This window comes from Cupressus sempervirens, chromosome 7 (assembly GCF_028749045.1).
Source record: "Cupressus sempervirens isolate cs-2001-9-10 chromosome 7, ASM2874904v1, whole genome shotgun sequence".
NCBI lineage: Eukaryota > Viridiplantae > Streptophyta > Pinopsida > Cupressales > Cupressaceae > Cupressus > Cupressus sempervirens.
In genome coordinates this window covers 884335197-884360449 of record NC_143124.1, presented here as the reverse complement: position 1 = coordinate 884360449, position 25253 = coordinate 884335197, and the positions used below count along the sequence as shown (strand labels likewise).

General features: G+C 32.8%; 1 pseudogene across 1 annotated transcript; it reads right to left on the bottom strand.

Moving 5' to 3' along the window:
• Positions 1-20283: 20283 nt before the first annotated feature.
• LOC149550315 (L-type lectin-domain containing receptor kinase SIT2 pseudogene) lies at positions 20284-22881 on the bottom strand (annotated as a pseudogene). Its single transcript, XR_016354191.1, has one exon. The product of XR_016354191.1 is annotated as an L-type lectin-domain containing receptor kinase SIT2 pseudogene (transcript).
• Between the last annotated feature and the right edge of the window lie 2372 nt (positions 22882-25253).

Here is a 25253-nt window from a genome sequence, read left to right as displayed (position 1 = left end):
ATATAATATATAATATATGTAATATATGTAATATATTATATATAATATATATAGGAATATTTATCTAATGATGATTTACCATCAACAATGTATCTCATGATCAAATCAATAAGACTGCAACAACAAACTTAACACTCCCTCTTAGTTAGGGATGTTTTTTATAGAACACATTATGCTCTTGAGTATATGAAGATATATCATCTCAATATGATATTCCTAGAATGAAATATTTAAGGATATCAACATAAATCTGTCAACTTAGATTTTATCTTTCAATATAATCCAAAGTATGATTCAACAAGAAATATCAATTATATGGTATTCATCACATGTATATTCTTTTGGTATGTGCACTGGCATCAAATCCTTGATGCTGACCAAAATAATATGTTATATCCTAGAAGGCTATGAGTTATTTGATTTTTGGCACTTAAGGAAAACAATTTAATATAGTCTATTAGATAACAAGAAATCACAATGTCACAATCTCTATCATGAGAAGTATCATGATCTCTAACACTCTAGGACAACAACTTAATGAAGTCTGATCATGATACATTCATTATCATGACTTTCAACACTCTGGGACAATAAATTAATGAAGTCTATCATGATAACAAGTCTACCATTTATAAGATCTTCATCTTACAATGGTTACCTTTTGTTTATATATGTCAATGAAAGATCATTGCCTTTCATTAAATATCATATGCGAAATAGTAACCACCATGAACCAATTCAGAGGGTGGTACAAAGGCTTTCACCTCAATTCTCTCTCATAGAGAAGAACACATTACAAGGAATTTTACTTAGAACTTCTCCTCATAGAGAAGATATCATTTACAAAGGATTGCACCTTAGAATTCTCCCTCTGAACAATGATCCTAAGAAGATACGTCTAGTAGTTACTCCCTTAGAGGATCTCTTCCCCCAAGGATTATTGTTGGACTTACTCTGAATATGATATTAATCTTCCAATTTTCTAGTGATAACTCAATATTTTCTCATGATACACTCAACAGTAGGCCCATCAAAATCATGCACTTACACACATGTATTTCTAGACTCCCTTTGAGTATCAATCTTCTAAGCTCCCATGTTTCCTTAGAAGAAGTGGCATACTATGTAGAAGGATACTCATAATCTCAATCATCAAAGACATTTACTTTAAGAGCCTCACTTTATCTAGCTCGATCATAACTTTTTTTAGAGCTATTGTCATAAGATTGAGTTTGCACAATTTTGGTAGCATATGTATCATCCTTCTTTTCTTGCAAGAACATCCTTAGACATAAAGGAAAAGATCAAGGTAAGTAACTCTTCTACTATGTATAGAACTGAAAATATGAGAGATACCACAAAGAGTAGATAAATGTAATACTCAAGGATAAGAATCCTTATCTGCCCATGAGGGTCATCGAACATCTCCTTTCTAAAAATGGTTCAAGTGGGAATGAAACATTGGTTATTATCCCCCCCACAATGTAAAATTCCCATTCTTATATCATTGAAGGAAAATGTTAGACCGCGATAGTCTTCAACTCATAATTAAAATTCCTAGGGAATGTTAGACCATGATAGTCTTCAACTCACTTTTATTCTTCAGGCATCAATCTTCAAGTTACTTTCTTCATTTCAAGAATTGATCTGAATATCCGTCTTCTTTTGTCGAGAAGTTTACATGCTGATTATTTTCTCTCTAGTCAAACATGATCATCACTTGTGGTTTGGCTATCAACCTTTGTTCCAAGTTCCTCCATAATATTGTCTTCATACTTGCTAAGGACTTAATAATTTTATGCTCGATGAAATGATTGTATATGCTAGTGGAGAAAGAATTACTTTAGTACAAAGAATGCTCTTCATAGAAAGAATGCCTTTAGTACAAAGAATGCTCTTCATATTCCAAGATCATGTCCGTAGCCCAAATGAATATCTTCCACCAATGATATGCTCCAAATATCATTGAAATTTATAGATGGAATTTAGAAAAGCCTCTGTAAACTGAACTAACTGATATAGTTTATTAGCCATGGATATATTTGGCATAGATACATTATCACACCGATGTTATTCATTACCAATTCTTTATAATTTGTATTTGTCATTCATATTCCAAGTTCACATTGCGACTTTGACATAAAACAATAAATGTCCTCCATATTTGATGCTTCCTCTTGGCGATCTATCACTGGATGAAAGAATGTATTCCTTAGATAATTTTGTCACTGAGTGTCATCCAAACTTATATTTATAGGTTCATGACGAATTAATAACCCAAATATATGGTGCAATTATATTTCATCTCTATTGGAAACCATAGTCTTTATTGAATGGTGGATTTATTTCTGCCTCAAACCTTTCTTATATTCAGAAATTAATAATATCTCAGTGAAGTTTTTTTGTATCATTCAACTTTGTTATTCATTATGAAAGGTAGTCTATAGCAGCAAAAATTCAAACTTTTGAGAATGTGATTGGACTTTGCCATGGGATACATGTAAGGAAACTTGGCAACAAAGAATATAACCATTTCCACATAACCCATAATAGATCTGAAATAAATATGAAATTAAAATCCACATGCAAGAGAATAGACAACATACCCACAAAATTGTGACACAAGATATACCCTGGGAAACCCTCATTGAGGGAAAAACCTAGCCTCCAAAAGCATCCACCACCATGTATTATTCAGCAAAAGTACCATTGCAATATAACCATGGAAGCCTTCATGGCCATAGCCACAATCGAGCAAACTATGTGAACAAGCATGAATCCACACATCCCATGCCATGCTTCTAACCTTCACAAATGCTCCCTTGGCTAACCTATCAAGCCTTGTCCCGCTCGACTCTTGCCTTTCTCACTCTTTCTCACTACAAAAACTACCCTTGTGGCTGCTTATATAGTAGCAAGTCCCACAAAACCACTAAGTGGTATTACATAAACCATGTGCTAAAACCATGTGCTACCTAACCCACTGACCCCACATTTAATATTGGGCATTTAATTCTTTTTCCCAATATTAAATAATTACATGAAATATTTTCACAATGTTACAATACAACACATCAAGAATATTCTATGAGAATCTTTACATGTTGCACGTCCATCTAGGCACAACATTACATAATAAAATAAAATAATAAAATATACCAATATTATGCAATGTGTGCAACACCCATTATCTCAACAATCTCCCACTTGTTGTATACATTGCATAGGGTCAATCCATAGCCACACAAATGAACAAGGGAACAATCCCTCCCAACACATCCACCATCATGGATCAAAATACACCAAGTGCTCCATCCTGGTACCCGCAACAAAATCAAAGTATCCAGCATCTCAAACATGAATGATTTCACCTCCTATTATGCCACCACCACTAGACATACATAGAAGCCATCCAAAGAGAAAGCCACCCAACCTGTTGCATTAGAAGATCATAAAATCTTGTACCAACTAAAATTTTAAGCACAAAAAACTTGATCCAAAGGTAATCACATGTATCCATAGTTGTCAAAATATCCATAGCTAAAATAGCACCCACAGCAAGTGCCAAACCCATCCAACTATACATACCTCAAAGGTATAACAAGTGAATCTCATATCACCGACATATCCAATCTATAACCTACAATCACAAGCCTCAAGAGCAATACCTACCACATATATACCAAGAAGCTCCCACTGCAAAAGATAATGTCAAATCTATAACCGATCCACTCAACACATCTCAAAGAAGTGAATCCATGTAGTATCAAGGACATCCACAATACATAAATTGATATCCTGCAAGAACAACTCTTATAACAAGTCTTCAACAGTCTCCCAAATTCTCCACAACCAACAGAGGAAAGAGATAACGGAATAACCATATCATCTCTCACATGACATACATGAACACAAACTAGTGATCACAATCTCTAACCAATCTCAAATCCAATGTAGGCAAAACTGAATATTCAGGAAGATAACCAAGACCAGAGAAACCATTCAAATCATAACCTGTATCATGTCTTTCTACACACACCTCCAGATGTAAACTATGCAAGTATGATCTCCTCCTTTAAACCCCAACAAGAAGCCTCAACAACACACAAACCATACCATATAACTCATCATGGATGTAAGCCTCTCACAAGAAGATCAAACTCAAAAACCATTCCTAATCCAAGGAATATGCCCAATATAAAACCATCTCCCAAAGTCAACCATCATAACAACATATGCACATGGAGATAACCAATGCTAAACCATCTCTCAAACGAACCCTCCAGAACTAACTCATGTACCATAGCTCAAGATCCATATCTATGAAAGACAAGCATAAATATAATGCACCTGAGAAAAACAATGGGCTATACCTCTCAAGTAGCAAACCGTCGAGTAGACCAAGAGTGGGGAATGAGAATGCTCATCAAGATACCCAAGTCTCCAACGAAGACTCATCTAAGAAAAATCTCCTCTGAAGTCCATATCAGGTGATTGCCCCTCGGACTTCTTGTTGAAACCATCAACCATCCCAACAAATACTTCTCTAATCCAAGAGAAATCAGCATCACCACCGTCTCTAAGTATCCATGAGCACCTGTAACCAATCAATCCATGCCAACTCCAAATGCAACATAGCAATATCATGAAGTATCCAACTTATGATCAGTGTACTCAATACCAAGAGACTAAATCAAGATCAATGTCAAAGTTCCAACCATGGCCTTAGGAACATAAACATGACAACATGATTTTACCATCTCAACTAAAGAGATAACATGCTCCATATGAACACACCATAACATGTCACAACTCTAAACGTGTATCAAGAGTATACCATGACATAATAATGAAATCATCCTCACACTAAAGATAACATGCCAAATAAAAGCATAAACCACACCTTTGCCAAGAACCCTGTGAGTCCTCAAAATGCAACCATCTCCATACACCATGAAGAAAACCATCTCCACATACTAGGAAGAACCATCTCCACACACCATGAAGATAACAAGTTCACCATGCAAATGTCAAAGACACTTCTATAGCAATAGGATCTAAGACAAACCTCCAACATCTACAAACACTCAATAAATATATCAATGCCAACAACTCCCACTCAACCGTGGTACCGAGTCACCTATGGCATCATAAAATCCATCTCCAACATGAAGATCCAAAACCAAACCAGGAACTAATCTTGCACTGTCACCCCATCACTGTCACAAGCTCCCACTAAACCATGTATCCAAGTTATCCATGACATATGATGAACAAACCATCCTCTAACCATGAGAATCAACCAAGGCATCAAACTAACAAAGAACTCAAAGTGCACATCATGAGCTCCTTAAAACAAATCAAATAACCATGATCCTCTACCAAAAAGATATACCACCATAACTGAATCAGAAAATCCAAGCTAATGAACATCAAGGATGTACCTATATATCCAATCATGTCATGCCAAAATATATGACACCATGATCACATCCATGAACTGAGCATATGGCTCTCGATATGTCCAACCTGTCAGCATAAAATAGTCAACCACAATCCTCCACCATGACTGTACCTGGTAACAACATCTCATCCCTTCTACATGAAGAAAATAGTAAATCATGTGACTTAGGGCATAGACAACCCAAATCCAAGCCACCAATCTGAATATGCATTAATAATGAAAGATCAATGGGCAAAGACAACACATAACCAAGCTATAAATGCAACCTGTAAGTATAGACTGCTTACAATACTGCACAACTTGTAGATCCAACAAGTCATCATACATATTCAAGCCAAATGATAACCATATCATCATGAGACCAATTTGAAATAATGAACTGAGTATACAATGACATCAAATCTTAAATCTCCAATGCCATAAACTCACAATGTTACCATAGTCAAAATATACCTATAAACTATTTAGATTAATATATCACCAAATAAATCATGCCAAACTTGCACCAAATCTAAACCAATGTGTAGAGCTCTCCAAGAGCTTTCCGTTGACTACTCAAAGTCTAAAATCCGACTCTGTATGCTCAAGTTATGTCTTAATCCGTGCTCAAAATAAAAAACATCTACTTTTAGGGCTCTTAAAACCTAACAAAATTTTAAAATCATAGAACCAAACCTACACCATGTTGTAGTGCTCTGAATTAGCTTTCCAACGCCTATAAAAACTCTGAAATCCGATATTTTGAGAGAAAGTTATGGCTATTTTACTAAGATAGTCTTTTTACCATTTTCATTGCAATTTTTCATTTTTTTATTTTTTTTGTGACGAAAATTCCCACGGGATTAAATGTGATGGCCATCATGGGCTGAAACCAAAAAACTCTTTCATTTCCTCTAAACATGGCCAAACTAGGGCATATTATATATCAAAATTTATAGAAATATCAACCTGGATCCAATGGCGAGGTCTGTTTTTACCCAGGAGGTCATTTCTGCAAGCTCCCCCTAAAACCCTCATTTAAATGAAACATCCGAACAATCTTTTTGTCCAACAATTTCACATGCCCAAATCTTTTAACATCCCATCATAACAACAAATCTAAAACCTTCAGACCTGCAATAAATCATTCATATATCTTGCCCTTTCTTTTATCCTCTCATGCATTCCCATGGATTCAATTTAGGGTTACAAACAATAAAACCATAGCTCTGATACCATTTGTAAGGAAACTTGGCAACAAAGAATATAACCGTTTCCACATAACCCATAATAGATCTGAAATAAGTATGGAATTAAAATCCACATGCAAGAGAATAGACAACATACCCACAAAATTGTGACACAAGATATACCCTGGAAAACCCTCATTGAGGGAAAAACCCAGCCTCCAAAAGCATCCACCACCATGTATTATTTAGCAAAAGTACGATTGCAATATAACCATGAAAGCCTTCATGGCCATAGCCACAATTGAGCAAACTATGTGAACACGCATGAATTCACACATCCCATGCCATGCTTCCAACCTTCACAAATGCTCCCTTGGCTAACCTATCAAGCCTTGTCCCGCTCGACTCTTGCCTTTCTCACTCTTTCTCACTACAACAACTACCCTTGTGGCTGCTTATATAGTAACAAGTCTCACAAAACCACTAAGTGGTATTACATAAACCATGTGCTAAAACCATGTGCTACCTAACCCACTGACCCCACATTTAATATTGGGCATTTAATTCTGTTTCCCAATATTAAATAATTACATGAAATATTTTCACAATGTTACAATACAACACATCAAGAATATTCTATGAAAATCTTTACATGTTGCACGTCCATCTAGGCACAACATTACATAATAAAATAAAATAATAAAATATAACAATATTATGCAATGTGTGCAACACCCATTATCTCAACAATACATACCCTTTTAGCCAACGTAGGTCATTGCATGAGGCAGATCTAATGAAACTCGTCAAGTTTTGAGTGCTGCAATCAGATCGACTGTCTATAATCACTTGAGAATCTTCATCATTGTAAATGTAGATTGTGGAACAATTTATATCGATAATTAGTTTGAAATGGGTATTTGATCCTAATTGTAGGTACCATGAGAGATGCATCCATTTATTTAAAATCATCAAACCAATAGTCTAAGGCCCATTTCTCTAAACCCATCCATGGTATGCCAATATCTATTCTCCAAATCATCCAACAGCAAGAGTGAAACTAAGCACTGGTCTTTGATACTGTATTAAAATCAATTGTGGAGACTTCTCTGCCTATAGATGAAATCTGGAAACACAATCTTTACCATCTTTATTGGCTTAGATCCCATATTAATATGTCCTTACATGCCATTAGTATCACTTTAGTATCCATCTTGACTTTAATGTCTATCGTCATATTTGACTACTTAGTAATATGTCTCATGCAACCATTTGAAAGCTCAATAGTTTCTTTTACTTGTTACCTTGTTATCCAAATAATTATCTATTCTTGTCTCTAACTTGGATCTGCAGAACAGATCAAACAATCACTTCCTATTATATCAATTGCATCCCTTGATAGAATTTTATTTATTTATTATTATTTTTAATCACCTAGTTTGTGCTTGTTGTTTGTACTCCTAAAATTAAGTAGTTTTGCAAGACAACAATGATATTCTAGATAGGTATTTGAATCACATCACCCATGACCACCAATATCATTTGATAGTATGAACTTCCCATATTTAGTGCAAAAGATAAATCAACTAGTTAATTTCCATAGGTTCGGGCCCACGATTATTATCTCTACCATCATAAATTTCCAATCATAACATTGGTAGTGTCTATTAAGTTTGGTCATCCACTGTGATATTTGTCGATGATTCAAGTCAAGAAGATGCTCATCTATCTCACACAACTCTCAACTTAGATCCTTCAAATGTCCATTGCAGATGCAATATAAATTATCAAATATAAGGATGAATCATTGAACATAGATAGCTCATGAATAATTATCACATATCTAGAATGAATACTCAGAGTATTTGGGTCACAATATCTACAAGAAAGTAATTTTGATAATGCTTCCTTGATAATTGATTATGGCAATTATTGATATTCTGATGAGATTATGCATGCACAGGCTCTTGTCATTGATAATAGTCTGATAGATCTTTTTTTACTTAAATCTATTTTGCACCCAACTTTAGAATACGAGGCTCCACAATACTAGAAATATTTTTTACTTTGATATTAGATTCCTTTTGGTTCTGTTAATTTATGATCTTTAAGGGCCAAAGTAAATTTCACTATGACAGCTAGAAAGAAACAACAAGTTCTTACAACCAATAAATAGATAGATTCAATCTCGTGACCTCTCCTCCTTAATAGAGTCGTCACCCATATGTGGAAGGAACCTTTTGTAAATAATTATTTGTTTACTCTAGTTTGGAAAAGTTTTTTGAATGTCAAATGCTCTAATTTACTTCTCATAGAGACATTCTATTATTTCCATGAAAATAATTTATAGCAGGGTTTCCTCTTTAACTATTTGTTAAGTTTAGACTTTGGCATTCTAATCATTCCCAACAGCCTACTCTAATACCATGTTGAGTAACATGGATAATTTTCTGCAAATGTGCTGCCATTGCTAATGTAATTGATATATTCCAAATGTAGATTTGAAGACTCATAAATATGAGAGGAGGAGACATGTCTGATGAAGAGACATGTGTCTATAGTTAATCATCATTAGTTAATATATTCATAATATAAATAACCATATGTATAATATATATAATATTAAATATTAAATATAATATATGTATCTAGATTATATATATAAGAATATTTATCTAATGATGATTTACCATCAACAATGTATCTCATGATCAAATCTATCTGACTGCAACTACAAACTTAACTTTACCTTTAGCTTGGAGGGTTTCTAGGTAATCAAATCTTTTGTGTTATGTGTTTATCATTTACTTTCAAGCTTATCATTTTGATCAGTAGATTATATCTAACATATCATTGTAGTAATTATCTATGTGATCTATGATATTGTTAAGATAAGGGTTAGTAGTGATAGTTTGATATTTGTTTCAAAGATCAAAAGTTTTATAGATCATGATTCACCCCCCTTCACCCCCCCCAGTATCTTAATTTCCTAATAGATTTCCAACATCAAGTTCACCAAAATGTACAATCAAGAACGAGAAGCAATTCTATGGGTAAGTGCACAAAGATGACATGCAAAAAGGAAGGTATAAGTGACCCCTTATTTTTTGAAATTGGGTAAACCTGGACTTCTTAAAGAGAAATTTGAGCGTCTTGAATCAAACTTAGAAGATGTGTAAAAAAATAGTAATTGTAGTACTCTGAATCTAGTTTCGAAACTACTAAAGTTTTTAAAAAATAAATAATATTAAGAGGGTCAAACCCTCTGCACACAATTTTTTTTTCTTGATTTTTCCAAAAAATATAACATAGCTATTTTTGTGTGCTCAACAAAAGATGTAGTTGAATTTAATATTTTGAAAAAATGTTTGGTAGAATGGTAGATAAGAGTGAGACCTAGAAGTTATGTATTTTTTATAATTTATTGTTGATAAATTTTTTTATGAGTTCTTGAAGTGAACGCATATGAAAATATGATACCTATTTGCATGCACTAGGCATAACTTGCATCAAAATAATAAAAAATGCGATCTTTTTTTCAAAGTCTTTTGATTCAAGTGTATAACAATAATATGTAATTTTTTTTGTATTTGGTCATGTAGATCAAAATTTATTAAAGAAATGGTATACATATGTCTGTGAGACCTATAGCGACAATGGTAAAGAAAATTAAAGTTCACTATGTTAATGTTGTCCAAAAATAGAAAAAATTACATGTTTAGAAAGCTAAGAAGATGCGGGAGAATATGGTGGCAATTTTAGAGATGCCCACTTGATCATTTGTAAACCTAATGAGGATGAAGTCGAGAAATCATGTTGGAAGATGATAAAATGTGTAAAGGGACTAAAATGGAGGGAAAATAACATTTCAAGCCTTATGATTGTTTAGCAACCCTTTAACCAAGAAAAAGCATGTACGGGTTTTGGTGCACATTGTAACCCACTCAGGTTTTGAAAAGAAAAAGACACATTTCAAATTTTACAAAACACATACATGCATTTTGTAGATTTAATGGCATAATTTTATGGTTTACGTAACCTATATATGTAATGAAGACAAAAAAAAAGTGCTCCTAAATTAAGAATACATTATAATTATGTATAAATTTATGCATATAATATATGTCTATGTATGTGTATAGGCATATCGATAGTTTTATATACACATATTTATATAGATATATGTATCTATGTTTGTATACATGCATTTCTCTTCTCATTTCCTCTCTCTCATCTTCCTTCCCTTGTCAACACCCCTATCTATTATAAGCCATAATTCTCTCTCTCTCTCTCTCCCCCCCCCCCTTCCTTCCTACCCTCCTTCTTCCCTACCCCCTTCTCTCTCCCTCTTTCTCTCTTTATCCTATTCTCACCCTCTCCCACTCTATCTCTTTCTCCCCCCCTCCCCCCTATCTTGTTCTCTCTCTCTCTCTCTCTCTCTCTCTCTCTCTCTCTCTCTCTCTCTCTCTCTCTCTATTTGTGTCTGGGTGAACCCACAATAATGGGTTCCACTTTAGTGGGACGAACAAAAATGGAAAAAATTGCAAAATGGAAAATTGAGTTTACCATATGTTCGCAGTGAACATACTTATTATGTTCTCTGTGAACTTTTTTTTAAATCATGTTCGCTGCGTACATATGTAATAAATATGTTCGTGCGAACATATGAAACATCGACTTCTGACATTTTAAAAATGTCTTTCTTACCCTTTTTTTGGGTCATATGTTCATGTGAACATATTACATATGTTCGCAATGAACATACAAAATTAAATTTTTTTGGGCCCTTTTTTCTTTTAATTTTTTTTTTTTGCTCTTTCGACACCCATAATTGTAGATAAATAATCTCCTACTGTAAAATAAAAAATGTCAAAATGTGTTGCTCGGAGCAAGCTTTCTAATGACTATAATTGTAATACATATTTTAATCATTAAGGCTTTCAAATATGAGTTTAACTCGTCATAGGTTCATTACCAATTGAACATCAACCGACTTTGACACCTTGGAAAAATAGTAAATTAGGTAATTAAAAAAAAAAAAAAATGTAGGAACTAGCTTATTGAGATACCTTTCTATTAAAAAAAAAAAAAGGTTTTTGATAAATTGACTTCAAATTATCTGTGTCAAACGGAACGTATGTTTGAATTACGATTTGTGTCACTTCAAAATGTCATAAACTATACAATATTCAACCAAAATGAATCAAACCAAATGCATCCTTTGGATATTGATGTTACGAATCTAACACTGAAAGAATTACTTCATTATCATTTTTAGAAAAAAAGTTATGTGTGTCAAATAGACTGTCACTCTTTTAAAATATTGAATTTTATTATGTACCACTTTTTGAAGGAGATGAAAAATTAACATAAATGATTTTTTTTTTAGATTAAAAAATATGGTTACAAAGTAGGAATAGAGTACTCAAAATCATTAGTTTATGTCATCTTAAAATTATTTATAGTTTTTGAGATATAGTCACTTGAACATGGCATTTGTTGCAAAAATATTGATTTCAGTGTCAAAATTGGTCAAAAAGTGGAACCCATTATTGTGGGATCACCCCTCTCTCTCTCTCTAGATTTTATTTAGGATATGTCTTACGAAGAAGCTTCATTCATAGATAACAAAAACGTATGTAGGTTCTATAAACTATTAAGATGGTATGGCTAACTAAAATCTAACATAGAGTTCCTCATAACCTATACATACTATGAGGAGCTAAAAAATTCTTTTTAGTTATTCAAAATGTGTATATGTTTTGAAGAACTAAAATTTCTTCAAATTGCGTGTGTATGCATTTTGAAGAGCTAAAAATTTCTTCAAAACACATATGCATTTTGAAGAACTTTAGGTTCGGTTTTATCTATCCATAACCCAAGCATGTTATTTTAAAATTTAAATAATACATACATGCATTTTGTAAAAAAGTATGTTTTCATCCAGTGGGCACTTTTTTGACCAACAACTTAGTACACTTACTGAGAAATGATTTAAGTTACTCCCCACTTTGTAATTTGCACATTAGAAAGAAAAAAAACTCCAACTAGGTACAAGGGTTGACACAAGCTCTTAATAGGAATAAAATATGTTCTTCTTTAAAATGTAAATGATGGATAGAAGTGGAATAATACCTAAGTAATGCAACTTATTCATTAAGAAAATTACTAAAAGGATGATAAAAATAGGTTGACATGAATAAATATATAGCTGAAACTTAAAAAAATGGAAATAAGAAGACAAAATGCACATGCTCAAAAACATTTAGCCAAAAATAGGAAGGACAAATTGAAACTCGTCTACACCTAGGGATACGTTGAAAGTCAACCTATACCTAGGGATAGGTTGATAATGGCGATGTGTGCCCAACACTTTCCAATGAAACTTCCATCGATTCTAAAAATACTCTTGTATTGCCTCGAAAAGATCTAATGACTCTCAAACTTGTTCTTGCACATAGAAAAGATCTATTGGCTCTATAACTTGTTCTTGTAGAGAGAGAGAGAGAGAGAGAGAGAGAGAGAGAGTACATGTATAGTACAATGTTTACAAAAATGGAACAAATTTTCTCCTAATTGACCTCCCACTCTTCTTCGATGTACCCATTGCATACTAAGATGTGATTTTCTAGGTTCAAATGTCTCAATAATAATAATACATGCCATCCTCATAACTATAAATATTAAAATTTAATACATAACAATATTCTAATTTTTTTTAATGTTCAATACAAACTTCAAGAAATGTTCAACTATTTTCTCTCATATAATTGTAACCTCTCTCTCTCTCTCTCTCTCTCTCTCTCTCTCTCTCTCTCTCTATATATATATATATATATATATATATATATATATATATATATATATATATATATATGCCTCTACGATTTCAAATACCATTGACTATCATTCTACAAACCTCTGTTGGCCCATAGCCCCACAATAATCTGAAAGGGGGCATGCAAGGGTAGGGTCTTGCCTACCTTAAGGGCTCATTTTGCATGCACGTTGGTTGTCCCACAGGGCTAATCTCCAAACTAAATCTCTATAGCTATCATTCTACTGCTTGTTTTCATATAGTATGGTAACTTTATTCTACGAAAGTTGCATTTTATTTATGCCGAAGAGAAATTTATTCGATCGAAACAGAGGAATATATAGACCATGAACAAAAAGAAATGGATCTCATTCTTTTTTCTTATTCTAAATTAAATTAATCAAATAATATTGAACTTCAACACACACACACACACACACACACACACAAATGTTTTTATGTTGATTTCTAATGGTACAATTTTTTATTTAAAATTGTAATGGAAAATTGTTCTCTTTTTCCTCAAAGAAAGACAATCAAAGAAAGACAAAAAGTCTTGTTGAAAATGGATTTAAAAGGCATATATATTATCCAATAAAATTTCAATTATCAAACTAGAGAGTTGACATCACTATTATTTAAAAATCTCATTTAGATCCTATTTAAATACATATTGATAGTGTACATGTGAATTTGTAATGTTTGGTATTATGGCCAAACCACTTTTAAGGGGTTGAATTATATTTTAAATTTATTAGATAGTATATATATAAACTTAAACCAAACAATAAAATTCAGATGGTGCCTTTATGTCTCATATGTTTCACCATCACCTACATAAACCATCCCTTGAATTTTTCTTGCACATTCACCTATAATATATTACAAGAAGCACTAAAATTACCTATACGCTAAATCTAAATGTATGTTTCCATGTTCTCTTTTTGCATTCCCATCCATATCTTGCTAATGCAACTCCAAAGAAATCCTTTGAACGGAAAGTTTAATGCCAAAACGGCTTTGATTGCTAAATGTCAAATATGTCATTCCTTTATATAGACTTGTTTCCGTCCACCTAGAAAGTTTGAAGCCGCCTCCTTTATCTGGATATAACACGTGTATGTGGAGCCCTAATTTTTGTTTTATCCGTGCAAATTTTAGAAAATGAATGATACCCATGGAGCGACCCCTTAATCACGTGGGCATATCACTCCTCTTAACATATATTCCTCATATTGTGGGCTCCATAGTTTGTCTTCACTCACATTATTTGAGGTGAAGGTCATTCTCGGATAAAGCTTGCCACACTTGATCTTGTCATGTTCACATCTAAACACGTCCAACGAGATATCTTCTAAACCTATATAGAAATTGTCACACTTCATGTTCCCACTTAAAGCTGTCCAACAACATATATAGAAATTGGTGTATCATTACTATTCAAATTGTCGCTCACTCGATTCTATCTCCAAATGTTTCCATGACCATTTCCAAGAAATTCTAATCAAACATTATGCATTCTCGTTAACATAATTTTATATATAAGTTAAAAAAAAATTCTTTCGATGCTTATCACCCAATTTCGAAGGATGAATATGTCAAGGTGGATGGATGACACAACATGTCCATTAGGCATGGGCTAGACTTGGCACCACTCTATAGTTGGTGCCCATCCAATCAGATATGTATAAGAAAAGTCCTATCAAATAAATGTAGGACACCTCTGATGTCTTTCACGGCATCGGCTACGGTGCAACATATTTGCACCGTGCCGTTAACATTTCCGTCACCCGACTCTTCTGACACTTCCGTCCAATGCGCTATTTCCAAAATCCGTAGTTTCGATTTCCGTTTTCGCACGCCATTTCTTCCTACTCCCAAGAAAAATCATACTATATGTTAATAGTTTTGGATTTAAAAATGAAGGTGTTAATTTCATTTATATAATTTTAAAACTTAAATTGTTACGTTATACTCATTTCATGATAATATTGTAGGTTTATATATTTTCAAGCTAAAATATATATAATATTTTCAATTTTGAATTGTTATAATATTATAAACCCTACAATATTAATAGATTTAAAATATTTATATAATATGTTAATATTATTATTTTTATAATGAACTATTGTAATAGATAATTTAAATTATTATGATTATTTATGATCCATTTATTAACCTTTTAATGTGTTTAATTTAAATAAAATTTTAATAATTATTATTCATATATTTTATTAATAATATGTATCTAATTTAAATGTTATTGTATTTTAATAAATTTTTAATAGATTTAAAATATTTATATAATATGTTAATAATATTATTATTTTTATAATGAACTATTGTAATAGATAATTTAAATTATTATAATTATTTATGATTCATTTATTAACTTTTTAATGTGTTTAATTTAAATAAATTTTTAATAATTATTATTCATATATTTTATTAATAATATGTATCTAATTTAAATGTTATTCTATTTTAATAAATTTTTAATAGATTTAAAATATTTATATAGTATGTTAATAATAATATTATTTTTATAATAAGTATTTATATTAGTTTACTATAAAATTTGATGTCGATTGTATATTAAATATTTTCCTTACAATACAAAAAAACAAATCACTCCCTTAAAAAAATTTAGTGACCTATTATTTATAACTTCTTACATTTAAAGTTTTGATCTAGAAGTTAATAAGTATAGAAAAAATTTCTTAGATGTAAATTCTAAAATTAATTTTTTCACTTAACAATACTTAATCGAAAGTATATGCCAAAAACATAATAGTTAGCATTTTAAAGCATTTTAATGCAAAAAATTTAATGAGAGATAAGTCTTCAATACCTAGTGTATGTAATTGAAACTAAAATATTAACTAGAAAAACTATTTATTATTAATTAAGAATGTGTTTTTTTTTAAAACTTAATAAGTCATAAATAATAGGTCATTAGAAATTTTTAAGGTCAATTGTAGAGTGATTTGTTTTTTTGTATTCTAAGGAAAATATTTAATATACAATCGACATCAAATTTTATAGTAAACTAATATAAATATTTATTATAAAAATAATAATATTATTAACATACTATATAAACATTTTAAATCTATTAAAAATTTATTAAAATACAATAACATTTAAATTAGATACATATTATTAATAAAATATATGAATAATAATTATTAAAAATTTATTTAAATTAAACACATTAAAAATTTAATAAATGGATCATAAATAATCATAATAATTTAAATTATCTATTACAATAGTTCATTATAAAAATAATAATATTAACATATTATATAAATATTTTAAATCTATTAATATTGTAGGGTTTATAATATTATAACAATTCAAAATTGAAGCCGAAATGACGAATTTTGGAAACAGCGCATTGGACGGAAGTGTCAGAGGAGTCGGGTGACGGAAATGTTAACGACACGGTGCAAATATGTTGCACCGTAGCCGGTGTCGTCTTTCACACAGATTAAAACTCATTAATGATATGTCCACTACAAAATATGATAGAATGATTTATTCCCTTTTATATGTACTTGATCTGTTGGTGATCACTCACAATCTATCATTTAACAAAGAAACAACAGATTAATATAAAAACAAAGACACAATAGATTAAAGCAATTTAGCATTTATTGTACTACACATAGTCATTGAGCCAACACCCATCTATAAATAATTACAATTATCTTTTTGGTTGGAATGCTTCTGTCATCTTCAGTAATGTCAACTTTAATACTTCAGAGTTGTGAGAAAAATATATTAAAACAATCATTCGAGGCTCTTCAATCACATCATTCCTTTAGCTAAGGAAAAGTCAATGAATCCACCATGATTTCATTTTTTCCATTAAACTATGATGAATAGCTTAAATCATAGAAAAACGGAAAAAGTCTCAATTCATAATCTAATAAGAAAAAAATCTCCTTTCATAAACTAATATTTTGGCAAAATGTAGACAAATCCCATTTGCAAAGAATCACATTTCTTAAATGATCTTTTTCCAAAATACAAATAAAATCCATTTCATAAAATGTTTTTTCCCCCAAAATTCAGATAAATACCATGTGAGAGAAAAATCTACATCAAACAAAGAACCCTGCTCACAAGTGGAATCCATATCTAATCTTCTTCTAAAAATCCTACAATGGCTCATTTGTACAAGACATAAAAAGTTTCCCAACATATACAGAATAAAGAGAAGGAAAGTTTCTTAATGTCATTTTAGAAACAAAAAAATTCATAAACTTGTTCTCTTTTAATAAATAATCCACATTCACATTCGGTAAAAGTCTTACAACTTTTCCGACAACAAAATGTATTTACTCCAACACAAAACCTGCCGGCTTAAATATTTTCATGAGTGTCTCTAACCACGTATCATGTAATATATTTACAAAATATGACATCAAAGTTAATCTAATCCAATCTATGTACAACCCAACATACTTAGGAATAGTTAGTATTATTTGATGTCATATTTTTTTTAACATTTATTAATTAAATTAAGAAATATAATTTAATCTTAAAAAAGCTTATGTCAATGCAAACATTCAATTGAATATTTATTGTTATTGTTACATACTCTACTTTAGCTTTGTCAATTAGACGAACTTGTGAAGCCCCATGAATCAAGGAAGAATTATTTCATTTATCATATTCATTTTATTTTTGTTTAAAGAAATATTTAAAATTTATTTAAAAAAATTATAAGCATAACTATTATAGAATACAAGCAAATGAGTTTGTTTCTTACATTTTCGATCAAATTCTGTAATCTATTCTTTAGATGCGAAAAATAAGAGAATAGAAATAAATGATTATTAATAGACAAAGATAATTAAAAAAGAGAACGTTATAATTTATATTTATGCAACTCTTTATTTTATCAATCTTGGTTGCCTTTTAAACAATTAAATTTTGATTTACTTTCACCTATTTAATCTTTGACAAATTACTTGACAAATTACAACCCAAGTTGGCCTAGTGGTGGAGAACTTGTACTCTTGAAAGAGAGGTCACAAGTTCAAATCCCACTAGGGGGTAGGGTATGTATGCCTCGTTTGTAGTGCTAAGCGCCTCTCGAAAAAGAGTATGAGGTAGTCCCATATCACTGTCACCATATGTAAACCCAAAAACTATGGCATAGTGTCGTGGACTATAAAACTTACTTACTCTAATTTTGTGTAATTTGTTAGATGATTTTCTAAGCATTTTTCTTATTGAACTTATGCATTAGGTTTTGGTCTTGTTAGTCTTCTCTTGTATTTCTCATTCAATCAATAGTTTCCTTTTCCATCCTCTATATTTTCTTGGGTCTTGTGTTCCCTTAGGCCTTTGTAACTAGTCTAATTTGCTAATAATTATTGAATTTTCTTTTCTTATTTTCTATTTCATAATGTGGATCATGCACATTGATTCGAAACATCAATCAAAGAAAAGTCTTGTGTACTAAAATCTAGAAATAATCCATGCTAATATTATTAAATCTGAAAATTACATCTATGTGAGATAATGACTTCCAAAATAAAATAAATTTGTATTATTTTCATCTTTTTTGTAATTTATTCATATACCTATAACACTTTATATTAAGACATCTCTAATTTATTTTATTATCATTTAATTGATAAGTAGGAGATATTTTCTAGACCAAGTCAAATTGTGATATTGCTATCAAAATTCAATTGTGTAGGTTTTGAGTCAATAAAAATATGAGTCAATGAGTTTTGACTCAAAAATTCAATTGTGAAGTCTCTAAATGAATGAAATAAGGTCAATAAATTTGACTCGAAAACTATGTAGTTGAATCCTAGTAACAATATCGCTATCATCAAACTTTTACAACTCTCAATCTCTTTCTATTTCTAAAAATAGGATAATATATAAAACTATTGAAATAATTCATTTGTAGATTTTGATAATATTAGTATAAATATAAATATATCCTTAAAAAATGACATTACTAAATCTATAAATTTAAAGTAAAAATATTTTTATGTGAGAGATTAAACTTTTAAAAATTATAATGTAATTGAAAAATAAAATTAAGATTGATTATTATAAATATCTAAGTACATTTAGAAACGTATCAATTTTAAGTTCTTATATTTATTATTAAAGACATTTCATTTTATTTCATAAAATCTTTAACACTCCTTACTATAGTTTTGAACAACTATTTTTATTTACATAAGAAATATTTTATTTATTTTATTTTTTAAAAACACGTCTTATATATATTTTTAGTTAATACATTATGCTATTACATTTTGTAGTTTGTTGTCATTATATTTTGACAATTTATATTAGGGAAAGGGACCTAGGAAGTGGATTCTAATAGTATTTGTAGGTTTAAAGTCCATGTTGTCGTAGTTGTGACTTCAAAAAGTTAGTGTTGACAACAATGTCTATAATTGAATAAATTTTTAAATTATATTTATTACATCAATATACGAACAAAATATCACTTTATGCATGAATATGAGTCTCATTTCTTTTTTTACCCTTTTTATATACCTAATAGAAAACCAATTAAAATTGTAGTGAAATTTTCTGCTAAAATTTTAAGAAGTACGAAATCAAAATGCTGAACTGAAAAATTAAAGTGACTTGACAATAGAAATAAAGAAAGGAAAATGAATATAGTTTCAAATTAGTTATTATTTTGTTCAACTCACATCTACTGAAATTTGAATAATTTAAGACAATACATGAAAAGGCTACTTCAGTCCTGGTTAATTTATACATAGGACAATTCACCCTGATCCGCCAAACAGAAATTTGGCACGACTGCAATCTGAATGTAACAGAAAAAATTTAGAAAATACATAAACAAATTATCGAAATCCTAAGGTACAGCATGGGAAAATTTCCCAACATTTGATTACTGTACAAAAAAAATGGAAAGTTCGGTCACAAAATCGCCAGATCAGCCCGTAGGCGGTATTAGATTTCATCCTCCTGCACTGGCCCTTTGCGTGGAACACACAAATTGTCAATTTGAGATCCAGCAAACCCCTAAACGATCGTCTTCTTCCAAACCCCTGGCCAAATGGCATTGAGTCCGCCAATCGACTCCACACAAGCAACGATTATGGCCACTGCCAATTCGTTCCCTTCTCTCTCTTCAACGGCCAGACGTAAGCGACTGTTCGCAACTGTCAGTGCTGCAGAAAGAGTTATCCAATCCGGACGTATGCCTGCTTTTCGATCCGCTTCTGCAAAACGAAACCCTGCTGTTTGAAGAGAAAAAACCTCGCGGAGTCATTACAGCGGGGACAAACGACTCAACGTCCAGGGGGGGGAGAGGTGCTTCCACTTCCAGAATCTGCCACGCGAGCCCTATCCCGGGCCTTCTCTCCGCCGCCGGATGCGAACACAGGAGCCCCAATTTCAGCACTCTTTCCATCTCCTCCACTCCGTACTCGCCTTCCAATTTGGGATCCGCAGCGTCCAGCAGGCTCTCTCTCGTATACAACTCCCAAACCCATTCCACCAAAACCACTCGTTCCGCATTGCTGGACGGATCCACGGGCCGTCTCCCGCACGCAACCTCCAACAACAGAGCACCGAAGCTGAAAATGTCCGAGCTCGGCGTGGCCTTTCCCGTGTGAATGAGCTCCGGCGCAATGTACCCCAGCGTCCCAACCACATGCGTTGTCTGCGGATTCTCACTGTGGTCGTACAATTTGGCGAGCCCAAAATCCCCGAGTCGTCCATTGAGGTCCGAGTCCAACAGCACGTTGCTCGATTTAATGTCTCTGTGGACAACCCTCTTCTCCCACTGCTCGTGCAAATACAGCAGCCCCGCGGCGACCCCCTTGAGAATATTATATCGCTCGCACCACCGCAGCACCACTTTAGGGTTCCCGAAAATCAATTTATCGAGGCTGCCGTTGGGCATGTAATCGTAGACGATAAAGAGCTGCTTCTGCCGCCTGCACCAGCCACGCAGCTGCACCAGATTCCGGTGCTGCAGACGCCCCATGCTGGTTATCTCCGCAATGAAACCCTTCATTCCTTCGCCGAATTCCCGCGTGATGCATTTCACGGCGACGTTCAGGCCGGTGTTGGGAAGAACGCCGTGGTAAACCCGGCCGAAGCCCCCGTGGCCCAATACTCGGTCTTCGCTGAAGCCATTGGTGGCGACGCTGAGATCGTTGTAAGGGAATCTGTGGGGCCAGTACTCTAGCTCCCACTCTTCCACCGTTTCTTCTCTCTCTTTCATTCTTCTCGCCCACATCACAATCCCGGTCGCGGTCAGAAAAACCAGAACTGCTGAGGCGACGGTGACCCCAGCAATGAAACCCTTCGACGGCCGCCCCGAGATACCGTTTGCGAATGAAGGCAGCGCGGTTACATCCAGAGGCGGCGCGGTTCCGTTGGTGGAGAAGCTCCAGGCGAGAATATAATGGTCTTCAACGAAATTCCCCGTGGCGGCGGAAAACCCAATGTACATTTCCTCTTCAAGAAACGCCGACAGGTCTATGTCGAGAGAGATGAGGGGTCTCTGCGGTTTGGGCAGACCCGCGAATGTGATGCTCACGTTAAGCTTGCGTTTCAGGTGATCGTACTCTATCCAGGCCTGGATATTCCGGCCGCTTTTCAGGCTGAGGGCTCTGAAACCATTTCCGTCCCAATAACTGGCGAACTTGGCTTCCAGCGATTGGAGATTATTAATGTCGACGCCGACGTGGTTGTCGTCTGGGTCGAGGAACTCGACATTCTTGCTGGTGTCGAACTCGACTGCGAAGAGATGGTTGTAGTCCTGGCCGTTGCTGGTGAAGTTGAGGAGGCCGATGTACTCGGCTGAAAGGGCACCGGAGAGCGTAGGCGTGGGCGCCATGAGAAACGTGATTCCATGGCCGCCGGCATCGTTGGGCGGCGGAACCATGGAGAATACAAATGTTGTGCTGAAGGACGAAACGGTGGTGTTGATCCCGTGCGGTTTCATCTGCACGGGCGCCGAATAGAATGCGCGGCCCATGAGAAAGTGCGAGTGATTTGTGAGCATCAGAACCGATTGGGATCTGAGCTCCGTAGCGACTCCCAGCAGGACGAGTCGCTCCGTTCCGTTGAAGCGGTTGAAGACGAAAGCGGTGGGACGCGCAACAGCCTCATCCGTTGTGCCTCTGCGCACAAAGCCCAGCAAAAAGAGTAGCGATATGAGAACAGCCAGTCTCGGCCTCCAGCTGTGAAAGCGAAGCACCATCGCGAAGGCAGAGATTTGCCGCCGTCTCAAAATTCTTTCCATTTTCACGCTGATTTCGATAATTCCGTTCTGGTCTCGTCGTCGGTTTGAAAGGTCCATACGTTTTGCGGGAGTTGGTAAGCTGTCGACCAGTTCTAGATGCCCACAACACCTCCTTCTTTATGGCGTATTGCTTACGTTATTACTCGACTCGGTTCAACAACCTCTTTAATATCAACAAGTAACTATTTCTCTGATGGTTAGTTGAGTTTTGATCAAGACAATTATAATTTAAAAGTTTATTATGAGATTATTTTACATATAACTTTTTTTTTGAAAGGTTCGTTTGGATTATTTTACACATTTCAACGACCTATGGTTTTAAAACATAATATTTGTTTCTCGCTTTGATTTTAGTCCTCCCCTAACTCTTAAAAAAAAAATTATATTCTCCGAGTTGGCTATTTTTATAATAGTTCACACAATATTAAATAAGTATTACAAGTCAAACATAATGGCTTTTCCAGCACTATTGTCTTCTTAGATTGTCCATATGTAACAATTAACTTTCCCTACAAGCATGAACCGACGTTTACGAATGAAGACTAAACATGAAAATAATATTAAACTATTTCCCTAATCTTTAAATCATTTAACATTTCAACTAGTCACTTTATTTTTTGGTTTTTCCACCCCAATTAAGTCAGCTAGATGTGAACATTTTTATTTAATTATTAGCATCTACAAAGGTGTAATGGGAAGAATGTATATCTTTGACAATACGAAAATTAAATTATTATTATTAATTTATTTATGAAGTTTTATATTTTCAATTTGTGATTTCATAGATTGAAATTTCATATTTCAAATTTTGAAATTTTGAAAACTTTCTTTAAGTTTTTTATATTGAAAAGTAATAAATTTGTTTCCAAAATATTTGCTTATTGATAAAAGAAATATTATTAATATTTAATATATCAAGAAGGAATATACATTGTTGTGATTTGATTTTATAATTCAAATTTTTAATTTATTCTATTATTTTTGTTAATTATAAAAATAGTTTATATTAAAAAGTAAAAGTTATTAATTAATTTTGATCTAGATAATTTAGTGGATATGTCAATAGTTTGAAGTCAAATAAAATTCAATTAAAGTCAAAGTCAAGTTATAATTAGAATGAGATAAAGAAAATAAGTTTCCACTAGTTAACTTTCATCCTTAACTTAATTAGAGTGACATACAAGTGATATGTAGGATCTAAAACAACAAATGAGTTGCCTCTCAAAATAATAATAATTGAGAATTGTAAATCTTCACTGTCAATCATTTATATTTTATTCCTTTATCAAAATTTTAAAAAATGTGTTGAGAGGTGTATTTCCAATGGCAATATAGTATCATTCTAAAATTCTTTATTATAGATATCGTAATTACAACTTATAAAATCTAATATCTAAAAATTTAATTTTGTATAAACTAAACGATAAATAACGACCAACTTAGAAAAGAACAAAAAAAGCTTTTCATGTGATCTCTTTCAAGTTGTTGGATAATCATGTTGATTTGGCATGATTTATAGGGACCTATAGTCACACTGCCTACTAAACAAGTTTTTTAATTTATCAATTTACATATCTAAACTCTTTTTCACCCAATTTAAATCTAATCTTATTTTAAATTATATTACAAATGTCATATACAAAATAATTACAATTCTAAAAAATCTAAATAGTATATATAATTTTTTCCATATGGCCATTAATTTCAAGCATACTTGTAAATAATGGTGCATTGCAATGTATTATTATTTTTTTCAAGAAAAGCCCAGAGTTGGATGACCTGTACATAGTCTAGAAAAATAATCATTGAAGAAACTTGTCCTATTTTTTATTGCACAAGTATGTACAAGTTCATATTGTGTTAATTTTTTATATATAAATGGTTAAATATAAATCCATCAAACTTAAGAAAGACGGGGCATTGTGAAGCCTATATTTATATCAGAAAAAGGTGGGAGCTGAACATTGCACACACACTATCTGATAATGTAGATGATAGGATAACCATTTTATATGACTATTTCTTCACACGGGAGAATCACTTCCCTTTGATGATCAAACCTTGGCACAAGGACTTCAACCCTACAACTGAACCATTCTGCAAAATGCCTATATGGGTAAGACTTCCTATCCTCCCTCTTCATCTTTGGCATGATTTTGTTCTTGAGGAAGTAGGTGAGGCTTTAGGAGATTTTTTAATGGTGAACTAAGAATCCTCTAAGAAATTGCATTCTACCTATGCTCAGATTCTTGTTGATATTGATGCACCCAAAGGCCTTTCAGAGGAGATAAAATAATGTAGTCCTCTAGCTCTTGGATTCAATCTTTAGATTATGAAGGTATTTCATTCAAATGCAGGATCTGTCTCAACACTAGCATGTTGTAGAAAAGTGTGAAGCTAGCAAGGTCAAATCTAAGAAACCCCTCATGGTGGAAGGGTGCTTTGTTGGAACATTATACAATGTCCAAGAAGCCTTCATCTGAGGTGGACGTTTCCTATGAGGCCATTGTTGATCATCAA